Below are 10,190 nucleotides of genomic sequence, written 5' to 3'. Positions count from 1 at the left end.
TGCTGTCAGTGAGACTGTAGTGCTGTCTGTAACTCTGTCTCCCTCCCTCTCTCACACACACTGACACACACACACATTGGAGATCGAGCCGGATTCTCACTTAGTACCACAGATCGGTCCACGCTTCGTCCTCCAGTGTGGCCGCGCTGCCCGCTAGTGAAGGCAGGTGGCTATTCCATGTGAGCGAATGTCGGCGAGGGGAGGAGAGGGGAGGGGAGGGGAGGGGAGGGCGGAGTTGTGTAGGGATAAGGCGGAGCAAAGAAAAATAAACTCTCGCAGACACCCAAGCGAAGATCTTAGAGCTCCAAGTGCCTGGGTTAAAGGGAGACACGGGGAACATGAAGCAGCTGGAACCTTGAGTAGGGTTGAGTTTAGCAACCTTGCATTGGAACATTTCTGCCGTCGGGAGCCTGAAATGTGTAACGTCTGAGTTCAGGAGCTGCTTCTTCTGGCTATTAAACACTGCAACCTCCAAATAAGCTCGGAACTACATAGACTGGGGGGCACTGGTTTCGCCTTTTTGCACTATTATTGTTTATTTGTTCTTATTTGTGTGTCTAGACCAGTGGTTCCCAACCTTTTTTTGGCCATGCCCCACCTAATCACCTCTAAAATCCTGATGCCCCCCCCCCCCCATGTGGTGATATATAATTCTTATCATTTAAAAAGAGAACTCCGTTTCAGCTGAAGAAGCTTAAAACGCCAATACCTTGGTTGTAATAACTACACAATAAAAACCTTTTTTACCCCAAAAAAAATATTTACTCAAAATAACATCTGAAACAAACTACATATGTTTACCTGATGGAAAATCCTAAAAAATAAAAATCGAAAATTTGGACCCAGACCTCAGTCGCGCTCAATTGGCCCCCTTAAAAATCAAATTGCCCCCCTGTGGGGCGTACGCCCCACGTTGGGAACCACTGTACTAGACCAATTGGGACCTGTTGGGTCCTGTCCCCTGCTGGGGAGATGGCCGGCGGAGACACACACTAACCACCACCAACCCTCCCCCACGCACTAAGCACCCCCACACACACACACAATAACCACCCCCCTTGATATTATATTAATATTATTTATTCGCTCTTTTTACCCCATCCCCGCCCTATCCACTCACACATAGCCCCCAACTCGCATGTGGGTCCACTGAGGGAGAGGGAGGGGGGTAGAAAGGGGGCAGAGATAGAGGGAGGGGCAGGGACAGAGGGCGGGGTGGGGACAGAGGGCGGGGCAGAGACAGAGGGAGGGGCAGGGAGAGGAGCAGAGAGAGAAGGGCGAGAGAGAGAGAGAGATGGGCGAGAGGGGGGGGGAGGAGAGGGGGGAGGAGAGAGGGCGGGAGGAGAGAGAGGGGGGAGGAGAGGGGGAGGAGGGGGGGGGGAGAGGGGGGGGGGGGGGGGGGGGGGTGAGGAGGAGGGGAGCGGGGTGGACGGTTGGAGAGCGGGGCGGTCGGGCCCGAGACGGGACCGAGCTGGGAGCTCCAGTACAGGGCCCGATCTTCTCGTTCTTTCTGCGTCTTTTGAATAATCAGGGGGTGGGGGCGTGGAGGAGAGGAGTCGGGGGGGGGGGGGGGGGGTGACATCACTTGCAGCGTGTGGAAACCATGCGGAGCAAACACGTTGTGACGTCATCAGTGAAAGACAGTTGTTTTTATTTCGTCAGAAGTTTGAATATTTTCATTAATCTCAAGAAATAAAGCATGAAATTTTCAGATAAGGTGATTTTGGACTCCACGGGAAAAATCTCTATCGGAATATGTAAACATTTTATCGTTACCGTGTAATTTCTTTGGGAAGATGTGATTACACACAAACACACACACAAATAAATACACATCCAAGATCAGGGTTTTATAAGTATAGATATATACATGGGGTGGAAATCCCGAGGGGGACACGTCCCCCCCATGCTTTGAGAGGTGGGGGACGATCCCAGCCATGTTTTGTATCCAGATTTTATCAGACGCTTTCTAAGGGCTGAATCAGCCCATTCGTGGGGCCTTTCAGCACCCTGCGCGGCTTAAAATCAAACTGCTGCATCGAGGCGATCGAGGCTCCCGAAGTTGAAGCCTCCGCCGGCCGATGAAAGACCCCGTGAACGGGCCGATTCAAGCCCACGGCCAGAGCCTTGCCTGTGCCCGCATGCGTGCATGTGCGCTTGTGTATGCGAATGCGCAGCCGTCAAGAAATTGTGTGTCCCTCGCATGTTTTGACACGATTTCTGTGCCTCGAGATATATATATATATATATATATATATACACAAGATAGACACAAAATACTGGGGTAACTCAGCAGGTCAGGCAGCATCTCTGGAGAAAAGGAATTGGTGACGTTTCGGGTCGAGACCCTTCATCAGACTGAGAGTCAGGGAGGGGGAAAATAGAGGTATGAAAGGTTCAGACAAAGCAGAGCTTTGTTATACTGCTCTGTATATATGCTGAATTTGAAGAAAGGTTCTGACCCAAAGTCGCCTAGTCCTTTTTTCCAGAGATGCTGCCTGACCTCCAGCAGTTTGTGTCTATCTTTGGTATAAACTAGCATCTGCAGTTCCTTCCTACACATCTATATATACATACGTTTTTTTTCATTTATTATATTATAAACAATAGACAATAGGTGCAGGAGTAGGCCATTTGGCCCTTTGAGCCACCACCACCATTCAATGCGATCATGGCTGATCATCCCCAATCAGTACCCCGTTCCTGCCTGCTCCCTGTATCCCCTGACTCAGCTATTTTTAAGAGCACTATCTAGCTCTCTCTTGAAAGCATCCAGAGAACCTGCCTCCACTGCCCTCTGAGGCAGAGAATTCCACACTCACCACTCTCTGTGAGAAAAAGTGTTTCCTCGTCTCCGTTCTAAATGGCTTACTCCTTATTCTTAAACTGTGGCTCCTGGTTCTGGACTCCCCCAACATCGGGAACATGTTTCATGTCTCTAGCTTGTCCAAGCCCTTAACAGTCTTATATGTTTCAATGAGATATCCTCTCATCCTTATAAACTCCAGAGTGTACAAGCCCAGCCGCTCCATTCTCTTAGAATATGACAGTCCCGCCATCCCGGGAATTAACCTTGTAAACCTACGCTGCACTCCCTCAATGGCAAGAATGTCCTTCCTCAAATTAGGGGACCAAAACTGCACACAATACTCCAGGTGTGGTCTCACTAGGGCTCTGTACAACTGCAGAAGGACCTCTTTGCTCCTATTGTTTAGAGAGTACAATGTTTACATTGAAGGAACGGGTGACGTTTCGGGACAAGACCCTACTTCAGACTGAGAGTTAGGGGAGAGGGAGACACTGAGATAAGGAAGTGTAAGGTGTGAAAATGAGACATCAAAGGGGCTGGTGATCAAGGAAAATGTAGAATAGATCATTGTTGTTAGCTCAGAGGAGGTGACAACGAACCATACAGAGATAAAATGTAATCAAGGGGACAGTCAGACTGGTCAGAGAACTAGGATGGGGGAGGGATGGAGAGAAGGAATGAAGTCAATGTTCATACCGCTGGGGTGGAAGCTGCCCAAGCAAAATATGAGGTGCTGTTCCTCCCATTTGCTCTGGGCCTCACTTTGGCAGAGATGCTGCCACTCCACTTTTAAGCTTCTCCCTTTATCCTGTATCTGGACACTGTGGACAGCTCGGTTGTAATCATGTATAGCCCTTCCGCTGACTGGATAGCACGCAACTAAACACATTTCACTGTACCTCGGTACACGTTAAATAAATTATGCTAAACTAAAATTGTGTAGAAAGGAACTGCAGATGCTGGTTTAGACCGAAGATAGACACAAAGTGCTGGAGTAACTCAGCGGGTCAGGCAGCAACTCTGGAGAAAAATGATGGTGTCGGGACTCTTCTTCAGACTAACAAGTCTAAGTCTAGTCCGGCTAAGAAGTCCGACCTAGACTGACTCTTCAGACAATCGAGGGTGGTGAATCTGTGGAATTCATTGCCACAAACGGCTGTGGAGGCCAAGTCAATGGATATTTTTACTGTGCAGATTGGCAGATTCTTGATTAGTATATGGGGACGAAGGCAGGAGAATGGGGTTGAAGGGGAAAGATAGATCAGCCACGATTGAATGGTGGAGTGGCCAATGGGCCGAATTGCCAAATTCTGCTCCAAGAACTTATGAGCCATCCACAGTGTACAACTAATATTGTTTAGTTTAGTTTAGTTTAGAGAAAAAGACCCTTCGGCTAACCATGTCCGTGCTGACAAGCGAACCCCCCCACCCAGTAACACTATCCTACACACACTAGGGATGATTTACAATTTTACCAAAGCCATTTAACATGCAAACCTGTATGGCTTTGGAGTGTGGAGGGAAACCAGAGGACCCGGAGAAACCCCACGCAGGTGATGGGGAGAACAAACAACACCCATAGTCAGGATCGAACCCAGGTCTCTGGCGCTGTCAGGCAGCAACTCTACCACTGTACCACCATGTATCTTCAATGTGGTAGTGGCTTAACCTGTAGCAAGAATAGCTCCCTGCCTCCTGCATGTCAGCCCTGTTACTTATTGTGAAACAACAACAATTAAGCCGGTGAGTTCTTCTTCTTTTTTTTTGCAAAATGAAGTCCGATTTAAAACGCCAAGGTGCCTCGGCCAGTGGCATTCCATTCTGCTGCATCGAACACAGGCACATTTTGAGCATTATTATTTCTGATTATTGGTTATTGTTCAAGAATCGCAGTGCAAATTGGGTTGCATTTGTTGGTCCTTTGTGGATTAAAATCGATCGGTCTAAATTAGATGTCACCTTTGCAGCCAGTTCCAACTTGTGCGTTTCGAGTGATGGTGAGATCTGAATTGGGTTTAATTCATGATCGTTTTACCATTGGAGTTATGATAGAAAGTCAGCGTCTTTGAACAGATTACTGCCTTGTAATTGTTTCCATTATTCTATTCATAATTTAAAGAATGATGTGGCTTAAACTGAAGTATCACTCATGTTGCTGCACGCAATCATCCTTGTAAAATTCAGGCAGCAACTGGTAGCAGAATGATTACCTTAGCATTAACCATAACCTTTCTGTCACACTCTCACTTTTTCCACAGTTAATTAATTATAGTGCTAACGTTTTACATAACCCATGGATAAAATGCTAACAAAGCAAACTTTTAAGAGCAAATCAGTATTAATACAAGTTAATCTGCAACTTTGCAGAAGGCTTTTCATGCTCACAAGCCAAAGACTTGGGGCTTGTTGCTAACTCCACTCAACCATGTGTTGGGTGGGTAGAGTAATATTGGCTCAGTGGAATTTCGGATGGAATACTTTATTGTCAAATGTGACAAGACACGGTGAAATTCTTTGCTTGCAAATAGTCGCCAGATACAGCACTGACAAAGTTACAAACTACCCCCGCCGGCTCCTCCTTTGTTCTCCCCCACCTGCTTCTCCCCCTTCCCCCGCTCCGGGTCCTCTATTGTTCTTCCCCCTCCCCTCCTCATGATGGTTTCCCCGTGCTCACATCGACCCGCGAGGCTTCACCGCCACGAGGCGCCGAGGCTGCAACATCTCAGCCGAGGCTCACCGCCGAGGCTCCATTGGCCCAGGCAGACAGGCTTCACAGCCCGGCTTCTCCATGGCCTCCCGGGATATGTCTGCCGCTGCGGCCTCCTGAGAGGCCTGTGGGGGCGAGTCAGGCCTACCGGGCGGGATCCAGTCCGCATCACGGTTCTACGGCGGGTGCGTCGTCAGTCTCTATGGGCCACGTGGTTCCCCGGTATCTTCATTAGCAGCCTTCGAGGTCGGCTGCATGAGGCCCTCCCCGGGACACAGGAGCGGTAGGTAGAGGGGGGGGGAGGGTAACGTTGGCTCGTGGGCCTGCTTCCTGAATCGGGACTTCCATGTGGACTGGATTTTGGACTTAGGCTGTTTGTGTTTCTGTTTTTTATTTACATTGAAATGGTGCTGAGTACATAACCACACACCCGATCCTCCTTTGTGGCCGGCTACTGCTGGGACTGGGAAACGGCACAAAATGACGCCTTTTGTAAATGGACTTGGTGGGCTGTTTGGCACATTCTGGTCTAACGAGGGGGGGGGGGGGGGGGGGGGGGGGGGGGGAGGATTGTGCTCATGTATGGTGATAGTCTTGCTGAGCTTCATGCAACAACAAAAAATGGCATTCTACCATGGTACACTTTATAATAAAGAAACCACTGATGCATTGAAACCACATCACAATTCAGAGATCTCAAGCGGAACAAAGTCATGCTTAACCTCAAGGGACCATCAAAGTCAGACACAAATGAATATATGGAGTCAGTAAGCAGTGGTAAAATAGCACTTCATGCTGATAACAATTCAAATAAATTCTACTGGAATAATGAGGCATATCATTGATTTCCACCTATTTTTATCCACCTGTAATTATCATGCAGCCACAAATTGAAATGCCACATATAGAGTAACTCAGTGGTTCCAGCAGCATCTCTGGAGAAAAATGATGGGTGACGTTTCGGGTCGGGAACCTTCCTCAGACTGGAAGAAGTGGGAAGGGAACTGGAGGTGAGCAAAGGCCAGAACAAAGCAGGACTGGCAGCAAATAACCAAGGAAGGGTGGAGCCAATAATGGCCCATTGTTGGCTGGGGAAGAGGTGATAATGAAGGGACATTGGTAGTCCTGGGGAGGCAGTAAGTGCAGGAGAGGCAGTGGATGTTAGTGCTCTCCTCGTTGTGGACCCAGTGACCCTGGCCACACTCTCATTTCACTCCTGTCATCAGGAAGAAGTTGGAGGTGCCTGAAAACTGTAATTAAAATAAAATAAAATAAACTTAACCAATGCTCAGGTTCAGGAACGGCTTCTTCTCAACAACCATCAGGTTATTGAACACCATAAACTCCAACTAAACACCAAACTATGAACTATAACCATATAACAATTACAGCACGGAAACAGGCCATCTCGGCCCTACAAGTCCGTGCCGAACAAAATTTTTTTTCCCTTAGTCCCACCTGCCTGCACTCATACCATAACCCTCCATTCCCTTCTCATCCATATGCCTATCCAATTTATTTTTAAATACTACCTTGATTGCACTTGGGACTTTGGGCTTTGATTTGTTTTTTTACACAATATTGTTTTTTTTTGTATGTATTGAACTTTTTTTTAAATGCTTCTTTATTATATTATCTATTGAGCACTGTTTTTACAAACCCGTTATGGAAGTAAGAAATGTCTCAGATTCAGATTCAGATTCAGATTCAATTTTAATTGTCATTGTCAGTGCACAGTACAGAGACAACGAAATGCATTCCCGGGGAGGCTCGACCCGAAACATCGCCAATTCCTTCTCTCCATAGCCGCTGCCTCACCCGCTGAGTTTCTCCAGCATCTTGTGTCCACCATGAATTTCATTGTTCCGTTTCGGAAAATATAACAATAAAACACTCTTGACTCATTACATATTTCCTAAAGTCCCGACAAGAGAATCACTCTGAAAAGATGCTTGCAATGAATTTTCATTGCTTGAGGTCATTGTGAGATATAGACTGCCTCGAGTGTGGGTGGGGAGTTCGGTGTCTAGATTGAAGTCCTATTTGTATTTTGTACCTTTTTTTTCTCTTCAGTGTCATTCTAATGGCAGTGTTATCACAGTGCTTAGGTCAGCACAGTGGCACAGCGGTAGAGCTGCTGCCGCACAGCGCCAGAGACCCGTGTTCGATCAAGCCTACCGGTGCTGTCTGTGTGGAGTTTGTACGTTCTCTCTGTGGCCACGTGGGTCTTCTCCATGTGTTCCGGTTTCCTCCCACATGCCAATGACGTGCAGGTTTGTAAGTTAATTGGCTTCTCTAAATGATCCCTAATTTGTAAGACATTGAACTAGTGTATGGGTGACCGATGATCGGTGTGGACTCGGGTGGGTTGACGGGCCTGTTTCCACGTTGCATCTCTAAGCAAGAACAAAGCCAATGTCTGGCTGGTGTGTTTTATTGAAATAAGTTCCCATTGGATCATTTAACTTGTATGATCAGAAGCTAAATTTGCAAAGAGCCATAACCTGTAATTTTAATATTTGATGGTAATAGATTGTAATTGACAAAATAACACTAAAATAGCAGCAGACAGGATGAATCCGGTACAGTTAATTTCCTTATCGGAATATTTTAAGTAGATGCATGATATCCACTATCTAATTATATCCAATGCTTTTTCTTCACCATATAAAGTGATGCAGGTGATTAATTCAGAGAAGCAGTGAGACACTGCAATAGCACAATTTATTTTTGTCTTTGTGATGTAGATTGAAATCAGCAAAAAAACAACACAACATCGAATAAAACAGGAACCGGATGCTCGGCAGATCATCTGCCTCAAGTCTTCCAAAGCCTCCGTATCCACCTCCAGATTCAGGGACAGTTTCTTCCCAGCTGTTATCAGGGAACTGAATCATCCTTAACAGATGATGGGCATTTGACGGCACTAGGCCGAAATTCGCTGGAGTTTAGAAGAATGAGAGGGGGACCTCTTTGAAGCGTACAGAATAGTGAAAAGCTTGGATAGAGTGGATGTGGAGAGGATGGTTCCACTAATGGGAGAGTCTCGGTCCAGAGGTCTTTTCCTCAGAATTAAAGGACATTCTTTTAGGAAGAAGATGAGATATTTCTTTCATCAAAGGGTGGTGAATCTATGGAATTCTTTGCCACAGCAGGTTTTGGAGGTAAAGTCAGTCGTTATATTTAAAGCAGTGATCAATAGATTCTTGATTACTAAGGGTGTCAGAGGTTATGTGGAGAAGGCAGGAGAATGGGACCATGAGCTATAGGGAGAGGTTTAGTAGACTGGGTCTCTATTCCATGGAGCGCAGGAGGATAAGGGCTGTTTTTATAGAGGTGTATGAGAGGAATAGATTGGTTAGTTGCAAAGTATTTTGCCCAGAGTAGGGGAATCGAGGACCAGAAGACGTAGGTTCAAGGTGAAGGGGAAAAGATTTAATCGGAATCCGAGGAGTAACTTTTTCACACAAAAGATGGTGGGTGTATGGAACAAGCTGCCAGAGGAGGTAGTTGAGGCTGGGACTATCCCATCGTTTAAGAAACAGTTAGACGGGTACATGGATAGGACAGGTTTGGAGGGATATGGACCAAGCGCAGGCAAGTGGGACTAGTGTAACTGGGACATTGTTGGCCGGTATGGGCGAGTTGGGCCGAAGGGCCTGTTTCCACACTGTATCACTCTATGACTCTAAATGTTGGAATAGACCTGGTGGGCCAAATGGCATAATTCTAGTCCTATCACTTATGATCTTATGATCCTACCACAATCGGAGAGCAGTGCTGAAATACTATGTACTTTATTGGTGACACTCGGACTATCCTTAATCAGATATGCAGGACTCCGAAATGCCTAACCAAAGTCCTATAAAACTGCATCATGAGATACTGAAACTTATACTCAATGCCCCGTCCTTATTAGATTCTTGATTAGTATGGGCGTCAGGGGTTATGGGGAGAAGGCAGGAAATGGGGTTTGGAAGGAGAGATAGATCAGCTATGATTGAATGGTGGAGTAGACTTGATGGGCCAAATGTCCTAATTCTGCTCCTATCACTTATGACTTTATAATAAAGGCAAGCACACCATATGCCTACTTAACCAAATGTTCAAGGTGCAATGCTTTTTCAGGCTGACATTTCTGGGGGGTGGGGGGACGCATTGTGGATGGATCTCCATCAAAAGTTCTGCAATATCTCGTCGAGGGTGGCACGATGACGCAGAGCTAGAGTTACAGCGATAGAGACCCGTTTTCGATCCCGACTATGGGTGCACTCTGTATGGAGTTTGTATGTTCTCCCTGTGACCACCTGGGTTTCCTCCCAAACTCCAACGACAACCAGGTTTGTAGGTTAATTGGCCTCGGTAAACATTGTAAATTGTCCCTAGCGTGTAAGATGGCACTAGTGTAGGGGTCGACGTGTCGACGTGGACTCAGTGGGCCAAAGGGCCTGTTTCCACGCTGCATCTCTAAGCTAAACTAAACAAAAAAAAAGGCAGTATTTGCAGAGAGAGGATAATTTTTGGGTGGATAGTGTACCATCCTTTCCGAAGCATGAAACTTCTTTCTCTCTCCAATCAATAATCATTACTAATAACCAGTTGCCAGAGGAGGTAGTTGAGGCAGGGACTATCACAACCAATGAGGCAATTGCACAGGTACATGGATATGACAGT

General features: G+C 46.6%; 1 protein-coding gene across 1 annotated transcript in view; it reads right to left on the bottom strand.

Moving 5' to 3' along the window:
* Nucleotides 1-171, bottom strand: part of LOC129710529 (LHFPL tetraspan subfamily member 7 protein) — a 221,720-nt gene extending 221,549 nt beyond the window's left edge. Inside the window, exon 1 of the mRNA XM_055657562.1 lies at nucleotides 101-171. The gene's annotated coding sequence lies outside the window, so the exon portion shown is untranslated. The remainder of the gene's footprint in view (nucleotides 1-100) is intronic.
* Between the last annotated feature and the right edge of the window lie 10,019 nt (nucleotides 172-10,190).

The sequence above is a fragment of the Leucoraja erinacea genome, chromosome 28 (genome assembly GCF_028641065.1).
Source record: "Leucoraja erinacea ecotype New England chromosome 28, Leri_hhj_1, whole genome shotgun sequence".
Classification (NCBI taxonomy): Eukaryota; Metazoa; Chordata; class Chondrichthyes; order Rajiformes; family Rajidae; genus Leucoraja; species Leucoraja erinaceus.
The sequence above is the reverse complement of the archived record's forward strand: the minus strand, read 5'-3'. Positions and strand labels throughout refer to the sequence as shown.